The sequence below is a fragment of the Mandrillus leucophaeus genome, unplaced genomic scaffold (assembly GCF_000951045.1).
Source record: "Mandrillus leucophaeus isolate KB7577 unplaced genomic scaffold, Mleu.le_1.0 Scaffold225, whole genome shotgun sequence".
Classification (NCBI taxonomy): Eukaryota; Metazoa; Chordata; class Mammalia; order Primates; family Cercopithecidae; genus Mandrillus; species Mandrillus leucophaeus.
Genome location: NW_012102310.1, coordinates 1296735 through 1311542, shown reverse-complemented (window position 1 = coordinate 1311542; position 14808 = coordinate 1296735). Strand labels below are relative to the sequence as shown.

Genomic DNA, 14808 nt, shown 5'->3' with positions numbered 1-14808 from the left:
GGAGCTTGCAGTGAGCTGAGATCCAGCCACTGCACTGCAGCCTGGGCAAGAGAGCCAGACTCCGCCTCAAAAAAAAAAAAAAAAAAAAAAAAAAAGAATTCAAAACCCAGAAGCATCTAGACCAGGGTTAGGCACTCAGATACTCATTTTTGTTTCATGCCCAAGATAGCCATTCTTAGTATGTATTGAAATATGAAGAAATTGCTTTTGAGATTGAGTATCAGTAATAAAATTCTTTGAGACTGTCTTGAATTAACTTTAGATCTTGCATTTCAAACTTTGATCCTTAGTAATGAACCATCAGCTTAAGTATGGGGATGATTTTTTACTTGTAGAAAACTGGGCAAACCCTTCTGGTTTATTATAACCAAATATCATGCTTAATAAATGAGAAATTCATTCATTTTTTTCTAGTATCTTAAATCAGAACAGTGTTCATATTTTTCTTAGAAAATAACCAAAGAAAACAGTCAAAATCTACATAGAATCAGGGTAGCTTTAGCTGTAACTTAAAATATCTAACTTTAAAAACAGACATTTAGTATATGGGACTAAATTATTAATATATGGTTGCCAGTATCATATTTGCAAGCATTATCCTTAAGAGGCCTTGAGTTACTCTTTGAGACACTCTTGTCACAATGCGACCTAGTATCACAAGCACTGACTGATTTAGAGAACAGATGCACTGGGAAAATAAACCTGCAAGAAGTATTATCTTTCCTAGTAAGTAACTGTATGACCTTGGCAAACCACTTACTCTCTCTGGGTCCTAGTAAAATGGAGAATTTGGAACCAATGGCCTTTTAGGTTCTTTTGAGAGGCTAAAATTCCAGTCAGGTAGTATATTATGTAATCCTTATAATAGCTCTGAAATAAATAGATGGTATTCTAACTGTTTTACAGATGGAATTATTCCTGTTTTGTTTTTTTAGACTCAGTGTTTAAGTAACATGTTCAGTCATGTTGCTACTAAGGAGCTAAGTGAGAAGTTATACCGTCACCTATTTCACTCTATAGCTATATGTTCTTTTTAGTATAACATACTGCCACCTAAGCCATGTTGTTTATATTAGACCATCAGATCTTATTCTTAAAATTTGTTACATTTCTTCATCTGAAGTTTATAATAAATGTGCTTTTGCTTTATAGTATCTGTCATTCAGGAAAATCAGAAGTCAGGTATCAGGCATGTCTATGAGTTGTGCCAAAGTAGAAATATGACCAGTTTTACAATACTATTCTAGAACTTATGTGTCTCTCTAAGAGATGGTCAGTGTTTTCAAAGTTACCTTATTTCAATAATATCACTATTGTTCAAACACTTTTGGAATAATGCTTTCGACATTTCTTTACTGTCTTTCACCTCATTCTTTTAACCTACGTTCTGTGGTGACAAATTACATCTTTTGAGAATGGATTTGGTATTTGGTATTTGGAAAAGGTGGCAAGTCTTTCTGAACCAAGTCTCACACATACAATTAAGGATCAAAATGAAGAAGGCCATTTTTAGTAAAATAAGCAGTGACCAAAGGGATGAAACTTTTTCTTCTTTTATCATTTATAAGGTAGCTAAGAAGGTGGTTAGAAAAAGAGGAGTTCCAAAATTGTTTTGTGGGATGGCAACTTGAAACTAGTCTCTGAAAGTGACTACTCTGAATGGAGATGATCTTTATTTGTATGTTAATTCTGCTATATTAAGGTTATATCCTGAGTGTTACACACCTGTTCTGTTTCCCATGTGTTGGTGCTACTGTGACTTGGGACTCTGCTGTAGAGAAAAGTGTTGGCGAATGAATTATTCTTCGTATTTTAAAGAAGAACAAAATCTACAGAACAATATTTACATAGATTTGAATGGTAATTTAATTCTGGTTTATATGAATATTTATTATGTAATTTGTGGTTATCCCTAGCTAGGTTTAATTCTGGGCAGCTACCCTATCAGAGTATACTCTTTGATGCAGACTTACATGTAAGTTAAACTTTCTGCAAATAATTATCTTAACTTATTTAATTATTAGTTATATTAATAGTTATTATGTAGTTTGTGGTTATCCAGGGCTAGGTTTAATTCCAGGCAGCTACCCCTTTGGAGTGCATTCTTTGATGCAGGCTTATATCTAAGTTAAATTTTTTTGCAAAAATTATCTTAGCATTGTATGTGACTGTGTGGCTTTTGGATATCAGTGCTATACTTGGTGTAGGTAATAAACTTGTATGGGGAGTGGTAGAAAATCGACAGTAAACTCCTAATCGCACAATTCACTATGTAATTCCCATTGTGGGAAATGCTGAGAGGAAGAAATATATATATATTATATATATATATAACATATTTATATATCTTGTTGCAGAGGAGCTTGTGATAGGGAGATTTCATTTTCTATTTTGAAGGTATTATTTTTCTTGTTTAACTCCCAAATGGTGGACTTTAATGGAGTGTCCTCATTTGTAAAAATTAAAGGATACTGAAAAATGCCTCTAGGACCTTTTTAATAATACTTTCCCCTTTGAGGTACCAGAATAATTTAATGTTACAAGACCATTAATTCAATAGATTTCAGTGCAAGTTACTGTGTAAGTGGCTGAAAATTCAGTAGGAGCTTGGCAGATGTGCTCGCTGACCTCTTCGAGCGTTTGTATGGGGAGTGGTAGAAAATCGACAGTAAACTCCTAATTGCACAATTCACTATGTAATTCCCATTGTGGGAAATGCTGAGAGGAAGAAATATAGGGCAATATAAAAATGTGCTGACCTAGTGGGGGAGGGGAGCCAAAGATGATCTGAGGGAGAAAAGAATATTTCTCACAGAACATCTTGTTTAAAGATTTTAGAAGATCAAGGAAATTGGCCTTTGCTAGGAACTGAAAGAGTTCACTGTGACTGGAGTGTTTTAAAAAATATGAGAAAGATAACATTGTGGTGTAGGAGGTAGGCACTGGATCATGTGAGGCCAGAGACCATGTTAAGGATTTTGCTTTTTGTCTTCAAATCTCTTGAAAACTATTAGGGGATTTTAAACAAAGGAATGAAATGGTCAGGTTTGAATTGATCTCTCTGGATGGTAAGTGAATAGTGGTTTGGAGGGTGATGAGGGTACATGCTGGGAGACAGTTTAGTGTATCTATGATTCATCCAAGGGGAGAATCCTGTAGGCCAGTGGTTCTAAAAGTACATCACTTGGGAACTTACTAGAAATGCAGATTATTGGACTCTACCCCAGAGCTATAGAATCAGACACTTTGGGGGTGGGTCTCAGAAATCTGTTTTGGAACAAGCCCTCTAGATGATTATGATGCATCCTAAAGTTTTTAAAACTCTGCTCTAGGTCATTAAGTATATGGTTTTTGAATGCAAGAGGAAGTTCTAGACTGGTGATATGGACAGTACCTGCACTGAAGGTGGTAGTGGAGAGTGTGAGGAAGAGAAGCATCTCTACTAGAGTGAAACCCTGAGATAGAGGAGGAGCTAGTGAAAGAGTCAAATAATTGTTTAAAGAGACAGAAGAACTAAAAGTTCAGGAGAGTCTTTAAAGGGAGGGAGTGGCGAAGTAAGGATTATGCTTTATTTTTTTGTGTTTATTTTTATGTTTTGAGATGGAGTTTCACTCTTGTTGTCCAGGCTGGAGTGCAATGGAGTGATCTCGGCTCACCACAACCTCTGCCCTCCTGGGTTCAAGCGAGTCTCCTGCCTCAGCCTCCCATGTAGCTGGGATTACAGGCATGTGCCACCATGCCCAGCTAATTTTGTATTTTTAGTAGAGACAGGGTTTCTCCATGTTGGCCAGGCAGGTCTTGAACTCCTGACCTCAGGTGATCTGCCTGCCTCGGCGTCCCAAAGTGCTGGGATTATAGGTGTGAGCCACTGTGCCTGGAGTATTTTTATTTTTTTTTATTTTTTGAGACAGAGTCTTGCCATATCGCCCAGGCTAAAGTGCAGTGGCATGATCTCAGTTCAATGCAACTTCTACCTCCCGGGTTCAAACAATTCTCCCTGCCTCAGCCTCTCGAATAGCTGGGATTACAGGCACTTGCCACCAAGCCCGGCTAATTTTTGTATTTTTAGTAGAGACAGGGTTTCGCCATATTGGCCAGGTTGGTCTTGAACTCCTGACCTCAGGTGACCTGCCTGCCTCTACCTCCCGAAGTGCTGGGATTACAGGTGTGAGCCACATCAACTGGCCTATGCCCTATTTTTAATGTGATAAAAACTGTTGAAGCAGTATGCATTTACATGTAAATAATTTTTGTTTATTATTATTATTTTTTGAGACAGTCTTGCTTTGTGTCACCCAGGCTGGAGTGCAGTGGCATGATGTTGACTCACTGCAACCTCTGCCTCCTGGGTTCAAGCGATTCTCGTGCCTCAGCCTCTTGAGTAGCCTGGATTACAGATGTGCACCACCACACCCAGCAAATTTTTGTGTTTTTATTGGAGATGGGGTTCACAATATTGGCCAGGCTGGTCTCAAACTCCTGGCCTCGTGTGATCTACCTGCCTTGGCCTCATAAAGTGCTGACATTACAGACATGAGCCACTGTGACTGACCACATCTAAATAATTTTAAAATTGCAAATATTTATTACAAATACTTTCTATTACTTTAACTTGTTAGAATAATTCTAACATGTTAAGGTTTTGTTCTTCTTAAGGGAAGACCACGTTTGATGTGAAAAGTAATTTCAAGGTTAATCTCAGTTACAAAATAATATATTTGGAGTTGTGTGCATGTGTGTGTGTGAGAGAGAGACACTTAAGCCATTTTGGGATAATTTTCTGTGTGAAATGTGTTTGCTTGCCTTAAGTTTTTTTTTTTTTTTTTTTTAAAGAAAAATACGATTATTATATCAATGTGTGCTCAATATAAATTCCAGCAGCTATAAAAACTCATTAAGTTGGGTTCTGTTGCCACCACTTTATGTCTGAAATAGCCCACTTTGTTAGCAGTTTGGTGTTATTCTTCTAGATTTCTCTCTCTGTAAACACACACACAAACACACACACACACACACACAGAGACTATATTTTTTTTTAAAACAGAACTGTTACTCTATTGTAATGCTGTTTTGCAGTTTTTCTACCGATCAATACATCTTAAATGTAAAAGTCAGATTCCTAATAATTCCTCCCATTGATTGTGTGTATTTTATTCTTAGAACATTAGACTCAAGAGACCTTAGTTCTGGTCTCTTGCCCAGGGATCTTGGACAAGTAGTCACTTAACCCCTCTGTGTTCATTTCGTGATCTCTAAAATTTATGGTTATTGAGAGGTTGACTTGAAGTGTCTTGATAGCTCTAAAATGCTGTTAAGGAATGCCGGGATTTCAAAGGGCAGAGGTTTTCTAGAATTTTATATGAAAAGTAATGATCTCAATCTAGCTGTGAACACTTAAGGGGATAAGGTTTGCCAAGTTAAAAACACAATGATGAGGGGAGGAAGGATGTTAGAAACAAGATTCAAAAAGATGATTTCTTATTTACTGGTATACTCAGCAGGCATGCCTGCTGCTTTTAAGATAACAATGACCTAAAAAAAGAAGCTTCCTTGAAGCTGATTGTTTTCTGAATGAAAATCCAGACTACTTTTTTAGGGGATGTGGGATGAGTATGGGTCTATGTTTGGTTGTACCCGTTGACTGCTCATGGGAAGTTAGACAAATGGGACTTATGGCCTGCTCAGCATTCTTTGAGGGATTGTGCTATCTTCTTGCATAAGTGTCTTAGAAAAGCCGCAGCACTAGGGGTAGTAGCCATTGGTATGAGACCAGGAGCTGTGCTCTTCACTCTTTGGCTTTTTATCGTGAGATTATTTGCTAAGTAAAGTTTTCATGAAAAAACTTAGGAGGGAAAAGCAGTCTTTGAAGAGTTTTTGGGTAAAGGTGTTCATTTTTTGAATTAGCATTGCTGCATTATTAATATTACGTTGATTGAAAGATGGCTTTTGTTTTCTTGCTTTCAGTGTCTTAAGTTGCTGATGTTACTTCCTTTTAGTTTTTCATTTGTATATCCTTTTATTTTTATCTGTTTTTATCTTTGTCCACAGTCGTCTTAGTACACTGACATTTTATACACTCTTATTCTTAAACTTTGGCATTTATTTTTCTAATATTTTCTTGTTACCTTTACATATGTATAAATTTCTTTGCCCTTTTTGACTTTTTGCTTAAACACTTAAAAATTTTTTCTTATTTTTTCTGCATAGGGTTTTATTAAAGCAGAGACACAAGTGTAAAGAAGAATATTGGGAAAATGAACGACTGACTCCAACAGTGACTTCCCTAGGCAGAGCTTTAATTTAAATTTACTTTTAAAAAAATTGATATCTGTCTTTTTTTTCTCTCTGTGTGGCTGTTGGGTGGCATGGTTCTAAGGTAGGTGGTTCAAAATATAATTCCTACCCTCAGTAAGAGATTCAGGATACTTACCCAGTTTTTTAATAGCAGGCTCTTAGGACTTCTCATTCCTTTTTTATTCCTTTAAATTTTGAACTTCATCCTCAAAGTTCTAATCTTTTTTCTTTTTTTCCTTTTTTTTTTGAGATGGAGTCTCGGTGTGTCACCCAGGCTGGAGTGCAGTGGTGTGATCTTGGCTCACTACAGCCTCTGCCTCCCAGGTTCAGCCTCCTGCCTCAGCCTCCCGAGTAGCTGGGACTACAGACATGTGCCACCACAGCTGACTAATGTTTGTATTTTTAGTAGAGATAGGGTTTTACCATGTTGGCCAGGCTGGTCTCAAACTCGTGACCTCTAGTGATCTGCCCACCTTGGCCTCCCAAAGTGCTGGGATTACAGGCGTGAGCCACTGCACTGGGCCTCAAAGTTCTGAATAATATAGATGTCCCATAGACAAACTTCTTACCTTTAAATAAGTTTATTTACAATGATAAAGCCTTTGAACTATACTTAAAGGGCTTGCTCTCATGTTGCCTGTCATCCCGTTAATCATTGTTACCGGTGTTTGATTTAAAATATTTCATAATCCTCATTTAAAAATAATAATGTATAGGTGTGTCACATTCCTAAAATCTCCTTTCAACAAAAACACAAAAGTTAGTGACAGGTCTTGACTAGTGTTTTATTGCTAATCTTATTATTAAGAAGTTTTTTCCAATTTGTGTTTCTTAAAATAGGAACAAATACACACTTTTAGTGAATATATAGTTAGTGGTTTAAAAAGTATTTAATAGTGTAAAATACTATCATGAAAAGGAAAATTATTCATGATTCTGAACAATATAACATCAAATTTTTATGTGTTTGTAAATATTTTAGTGACTACATTGATGTATAATATATGGGTTCAAAAAGCAAAAGTCATTAAGGTTATTCTTTAGTCTCTACATTCTCTACTCTGAGTCAAGGTCTCTAATTGGTATGGCCTTAATGTAGATGGAGCAGATAAAACCTTGTTAGTTAGCTGACTGTCACTATATAACAGCCTTTCTCAATAAAGAGACTTAAATTGATTTAATCCTGTAGCTTTGTTGTCCTCAGCAAACTCCATTGCTGCTACTGCGTTTAAAGGTATTATTGTCCTTTATTTATTTTATTTTATTTATTTATTTTTTAGAGATGGAGTCTCGCTCTGTTGCCCAGGCTGGAGTGCAGTGGCACGATCTCAGCTCACTGCAACCTCCACTTCCTGGGACCAAGTGATTCTCCTGCCTCAGCCTCCCGAGTAGCTGGGACTGCAGGTGCCCGCCACCATGCCCAGCTAATTTTTCTGTTTTCAGTGGAGATGGGGTTTTATCATGTTAACCAGGCTGGTCTTGAACTCCTGACCTTAAGTTATTCACCCGCCTCAGCCTCCCAAAGTGTTGGAATTACAGGCGTGAGCCACCGCGCCTGGCCTGTTGTCCTTTAATATTTTATTTCTCATTGTACATTTCTGTAAATTTCTCTCATTCAGAGAACTTAATTTGCTCAAGTTATTACTGTAAGATAACTATTATCTTAGTTATCTGTTCCCAGAGATAAGACATTGAAAATAATACTTTTCTATTCTGTGTATGAAACACTGTTCTATATGCAAAATCTTAAGATTTAAGTCAGTTTGCACATCATAACAATGGTAACCCTGCATTTTTTAATTAAACACGTTTAAATGTATAAATGTAAAAACAGTTTAAAATTATAAATGCCCAGGAATCCTGGTCTTGGTCATATTATGTCTGTTGAAATATAATTTTAGTGTTCTGATACCTTTTAAGTAGTATGCTATGAAATAATTCTTGTTGTAGCTGATTAGTTATTTGGGCAGACTTTCTTGTATCTTATTTTCCAAATACCAATCATTTATAGAAATCAGACTTTGCAAAATGTAAAGGCTTTCATAGTTTCAGAAGCACAGGGACAGCTGCGCAGCAAGTCCATATGTTGCTTAGCTGTAATTATATTTTAATAATTATAATTATTTTTTTTCTTTTGGGAAGAACTGTGGCTAACCTCCAAGAGACTGAAGCTGGTAATTGTGAGCGTTCTCATTTTTTAAGTACAAAGATAGAACTTTTTATTTTTCTCTGTTTTAAACGGTTGAATATATTTATCGTGTATCATAGCATCCCCTGGAAGTTACATTTCTGGGTCCTACTGTAACATTTAAATGAATGCTTGCGTCAGATGGGAAGATTACTCTTTTTTTTTTTTTTTCCTGATACTCCCATATATGGATTTGCTGCCACAGGCATGCTAATTTTGCCATCTCCTGCATATGACTTGCTCTTTTCCGCCTCCGTTCTTCTGCACGGTACAATTCCCTCCACCTGTAGGTCTCTCCTTCCTTTCTACCCATTTCCTTTTCTCTTTTCAAAAGTGGCATCTTAAGATAATTTCCTCTAGAAATTCTTTCAGGATTTATTCCATGTAACTTTTACTTATTTTCTTTGCTTCACCTTAACACTTACCATGGGTAGATACAAATTCAACTAATATGAATTGTGTTGCTGTAATTTACCAACATACATAATGTTAAGTAGTACAGTGATAAGATTAACTGTCTCATCTATTTTTCACAGCTATCCTGTGAGTTATTCCCATTTTACAGGCAAAATTAAATAAATTATCTCAGTTACACTCTTAGTTTTAGTTGTGCTAGATTTTTTTTTTTTTTTTTTTTGGTATTTTTAGTATTTAGTATTTAGTATTTAGTATTGGGTATTTTTAGTTTCACCATGTTGGCCAGGCAGGTCTCTAACTCTTGACCTCAGGTGATCTACCCGTCTCGGCCTCCCAGAGTGCTAGGATTACAGGTGTGAGCCACTGCGCCTGGCCTAGTTGTGCTAGATTTTTAATGTTTTTTCTGATTTTAAATATTGCTACTTAAACAGCGTCATTTTGCCTTTCTCTACTTCTGTAGTCTTTCCTGCTTTCCACCTCTCACCCCACCAATATCACTTAAAAAAATACTTAAAAAAACTCAAACTACTTTATTCAAGTATAATTTATACCTGAATAAAATGAACCCATTTTAAGTACATAGTTCGATTCATTTTGACAAATGTATACGCTCATGTTACTGCTACCACAATTTAGATATAGAACTTTCCATCAGTCCCCAAAATTCTCTTGTACCCCTTGAACTTAATCTTTCCCTTTCCTATTCTATGTCAGACAATGACTGATTCAGGTTCTGTTACTGTGGATTGCTTTTGTCTGTTCTAGGATTTCATATGAACGGAATCATAGAGTATGTACTCTTGTCTGGTTTATTTTGCCCTGCATATTTTTGATATTATTCCTTTTTATTTTGGAATAGTATTCTATGGCATAGGAATATTACTACAGTATTGTAATGAATGTCCAATTTGTTTATCCATTCACCTTTTGATAGACATTTGACTTGTTTGTAATTTTCAGTTATTGTAAATGAAGCTATTATGAACATCCATGTACAAATTTTTGAGTGGACATGTTTCCATGTTTCTTTGGTAAATATTTAAGAACAGCTATACCAATTTGCATCTCACCAGCAATATATGAGAGTTCCAGTTGCTCCCCTTCTCATCAACACTTACATTTTCAGTTACAAAAATTTAATTAACATTCTAGTGGTTGTGTAGTAGTATCTCATTGTGGTTTTTCATTTGTATTTCACTGATGACCATGGTAGTAAGCATCTTTTCTTGGATTTATTAGCCATTTGTATTTTTTTAATAAATTGTTTAAATCTTTTATTCATTTAAAATATTGTTTTCTTATTGATTTTAAGGTTCTTTATATAGTCAGAATCTGAGTCATTTGTCTAATATATGTATTGTGCATATTTTCTAACAGTTTATGTCTTGCCTTTTTAAAATTAAACTTTTTAAAGGGAAGTAATTTAATTTTTTGAAATTTAGCATATCTGCATTTTCTTTCATGGTTTGTATTTTTTGCATATCAATAATTTTTTGTCTATAAATTTTTCTTTTCTTTTTTTTTTTTTTTTTTTGAGACGGAGTCTTGCTCTGTCACCCAGGCTGGAGTGCAGTGGTCGGATCTCGGCCCACTACAAGCTCCGCCTCCCGGGTTTACGCCATTCTCCTGCCTCAGCCTCTCGAGTAGCTGGGACTACAGGCGCCCGCCACCTCGCCCGGCTAGTTTTTTGTATTTTTTAGTAGAGACGGGGTTTCACCGTGTTAGCCAGGATGGTCTCGATCTCCTGACCTCGTGATCCGCCCGTCTCGGCCTCCCAAAGTGCTGGGATTACAAATTTTTATTTTCCCATTTTTATTCTAGAAGTTTTATAATGTTAGCTTTTGTATTTACATTTGTGATTCATTTTGAGTTAATTTTCGTTTAGTGTAAAAGCCAGGCTGCTGTGTTGTTTGTTGTTTTTAATGACCATCCAGTTTTTACTGACAGTATTTGCTTTTTCCCAATGGGTTTCCTTGGCACTTTTGTTGAAAATTAATTGACTCTGTTTATGGATCCATTTCTAGACTCCTTATTCTATCCTATTGATAAATGTGTGGTATGCTAGTACCACATTATTTTGATTATTTTTGTAAGTTTTGAAGGTAGTATAAATCTTCCAACCCAACATCATCTCGGAAAGAGTAAAAAAACTTTGCATAGTTTACTCTCTTGACCTCATTGGTTGTGTGTATGTGTTGCTAATTTTTGTTTTTCATTTGTTTCTTTTTGTGAGTTTCTGCTTTCCAAGATGTTGCCACCACCAGAGACTTTCTGCTTGTGATTTTCCAATGCAGATATTGTATATACTAAGGAAGAAGCAAAGTACTTTCAGCTAGTCAGAAGGAATTAGACAGCAATTGGTACTCTTCTTTAGCCCGTTATTGGTAGTAAGCAACTCTAGAGTCCAATAGTATATGATTTTTGAGAAGGTCAGTAAATTGGGGTTGCAGCAACAAAAGTGTATACCAGAAGCCCAGTGTTTAAATACCAAGTCTGATACTTGACAGGAAATGAAATTGTAACACTTTTCAATTTAAAATTGTGTTTCTTTTCCTTCTTCTCCCATCCTTTAACAGAAACATTCCTATCCTTGCCTGAAGCAGTCTTTTGCAGGAACATTTGAGGTACTGTAATGGCAGTTGCCAAACTAGTGTGTGCTAATTGGGAACTTGTTGAATTGAAGAAAAATGTTAGATAAAAATTGCATTTAATTTTGTTTCTAACTACATATAAATGGACATTTTAAAAATCTCATTAATGAATACAGTTCTTGGTTTCAAAATAGCACTCAGGTATTTTTCCCTTCTTAAACCACTTTAGTTTACAGTAAAAATATTGGGAGAAAAGGTAAAATGTAGCATATTCAATTATAATATTGATTGCATATGAGTATTTTATTTCATGTGTATTTTTGGTCTTTCCAATTAAATTGTGTTCTTTCCTAGATAGGGATTTTATCTTCTGTTTATTTTGCCTCATTTCTCACATACTGGAAATGACGATGGATGTTGGTTATGCGCTGGAATTAACTCGTTTTGGTGAATAGTAAGTCCCAGGCCATAGTAGGAATATAGATGTATTTATTTTCCTACTGAAATCACATTTCTTCTTTGAAAGACATTTCTAATCTTTGCACTTAATACAGCTTAGAATTTTGGATAATCGGTAGGTAATGAGGTGGAGATGAGGGTAATAGTCTCATTTGAGCGCTTGAGTTTCCCCCCTTTAAGTTGTTGATACAGACTGATCGTGATCAAGTGCTTTCGGAGGGCTGGTCATCACTTGTTCGTGTCTGCTCCTGTATTTGCCTCATAAAGACTTCAGTGGATTGCAAGATCAGTCAGACAAATGGAAATATCAGCCAGCTGCTCAAATAGATATTTTTAGAAATGTTTTTCTTCTTAGTCCTAATCATGTAGTTTACTACAAATCCTTCATTTTGATAGTGGGTAAGAAGAAATGAAGCAGGAGCTGCAGAGAAGGCAGCTTGAGTAGTAGGATCCAAATGAAAATTGAAGAAGAGATTCCTGAGTAAATATTTTTTTCTCCTTATGATTATTATCAAAACCTGGACTTTAAAAAAACCTGGACTTGGATATGGTTATACGATAGGTCTTATGTAATGCAGTTTAAAAACCTAGGAAGAAACACATAAATGAATACTATGCTATTGTATTTTTTTCTTATGGTAGGATACATGGTGTTTTAAAATGTTCTAGGTCTGACATTGATTTCACTTTTGTAGATTCATTTAAAAATATTTTGAAGTTAATTTTTATTTTATTTCCTTATTCAAAGGTAGACTATTTTAGTTACAAATGTCTGAAATAGTACCTATATCAATTAAGGGTTTTTTGGTTCAAGTAAGAGAAAGCTTTGGGTAACTTAAATGATTTGCTAGGATGATAAGCTCATTTTCTTCAAAGATGAAGAATGGAGTTTTAGAAATAATAGACATTTGAATAGCTTTAGGGATCTAGAGAGCAGAAAGCAACAATCTTTGTGGAGCCCCCATTAGGATAGTTTTTTTTTGTGATTGTTTTTCATTCACGTGATCACTCTGCTCATGATTCACATTTCTCGAGAGAGAGAGAGAGAGAGAGAGAGAGAGAGAGAGATACAGACTGATTGGTCTGGCTCGGTTTTTTTTGTCCACTCTTTTTGCTAGGAGAGCGTGGAGTACCAAGATAGCATATGTTGGAGGAGGGGTGTTCCTTTCCCAAAAGAAGATCAAGGTGGATGTTATCAGAGGAAGGGGAAATGGGTCTGGACAGGTTAAAACAAAAATCCAATACTGTTATAGTTTCTAGGTGGATATAACATTTTAAAATATCTTATAATACAATATTAACTTCATTGGCTGAACCCAAGCCTTTCAGCCTTTATAGATTTGCCATGATCATAATACATATAAGCATTCATTGTATTCATTATTAATTACTTTGTAGATTCAGTGTGTGATGAAGGGAGATGATTTTATGATTTTTAACAAATATAAAGTGAAATAATCTAGTTTTGCTATGTTTAAGCAACATCAAATAATTCTGCTTAAAATAGATAATTTATAGTGATTTTTTTTCACTGTGGTGTTTTCTTAAATATATTAAGTGCTTTTCATTTTCTGATACCACCTAGTTGAATTGGGGTGAATATCAGAGAAATTAAAATATTATTTCAGCTTAAGGAGCACCGGTTTTTTTCTCTTCTTAGAGAAGATAGTGCCTCAGATACAGTCTACAACAAAAAATTTTTGTTTAGAAAAAAAAAAATTTAAGGAACAGATTTGTCAGTTTCTGTGTATTTTTTGGCCTTTTTTTCTTTTCTTTTCTTTTTTTTTTTTTTTGAGACGGGGTCTTTGTCGTCCAGGCTGGAGTGCAGTGGCGCCATCTCGGCTCACTGCAAGCTCCGCCTCCTGGATTCACGCCATTCTCCTGCCTCGGCCTCCCAAGTATCTGGGACTACAGGCGCCCGCCACCACACCAGGGTAATTTTTTGTATATTTAGTAGAGACGGGTTTCACCGTGTTAGCCAGGATGGTCTCTATCTCCTGACCTCGTGATCCGCCTGCCTCGCCCTCCCAAAATGCTGGGATTACAGGCGTGAGCCACCACGCCCGGCCTTTTGGTAAATTTTTTTTTTTTTAGTGCCCAGTACTCAATTACTATACCTTCAAAACTAAACTATTACTGTACCTTCAAGACTACTGGATTTGTTAAGTTTTACTACATGGCCTGTTAATTCAGTTATCCCTCCCCCCACCCACCCATGTTGAAGGCTTTCAATTGTTTCCTGTTTGTGTATACACAATACTCTTCACATATTGTCACAATTTGATACATCTTAATATTTTTCTCTCTCCTTATTCTCCGTTTCTTAAAATCCATGTGGGTTTGCCAAAAAGGTGCCTGTAGAAATGTACAAGCAATTGGTCTGAAGGGACTAGTTTTTATAACCTAGTTGTACCTAACTTGAATGATGGAGGGAAAACTTTATTACCATTGAATTACTGAAAGTCACATTTAGATTGCTGATCTGCTTGGAAGCTAAGAAAAGGAGAATGGTGTCACTTAAGTAACACAACTTGTTTTTCTTTGTGCTTGTTTTATGATACTAATTGAGTCATAAAAGGTGATACAATGACTTTAAAAATCACTTCTGGCCGGGCGCAGTGGCTCACGCCTGTGATCCCAGCACTTTGGGAGGCCAGAGGCGGGCGGATCACGAGGTCAGGAGATCGAGACCATCCTGGCTAACACGGTGAAACCCCATCTCTACTAAAAAAATACAAAAAACTAGCCAGGCGAGGTGGCGGGCGCCTGTAGTCCCAGCTACTGGGGAGGCTGAGGCAGGAGAATGGCGTAAACCCGGGAGGCGGAGCTTGCAGTGAGCTGAGATCAAGCCACTGCACT

The 14808-nt window shown here is 36.2% G+C and overlaps 1 protein-coding gene across 3 annotated transcripts in view; it reads left to right on the top strand.

The window, feature by feature from the left end:
- OSBPL8 (oxysterol binding protein-like 8) overlaps positions 1 to 14808 on the top strand; it is a 227349-nt gene that overhangs the window by 14552 nt on the left and 197989 nt on the right. Inside the window, exons 2-4 of one of the 3 annotated variants that reach the window (XM_011981381.1) lie at positions 7499 to 7528; positions 8437 to 8474; positions 11476 to 11523. The exons of the other annotated variants lie outside the window; for them this stretch is intronic. The gene's annotated coding sequence lies outside the window, so the exon portion shown is untranslated. The remainder of the gene's footprint in view (positions 1 to 7498; positions 7529 to 8436; positions 8475 to 11475; positions 11524 to 14808) is intronic. 3 annotated transcript variants of the gene reach the window in all.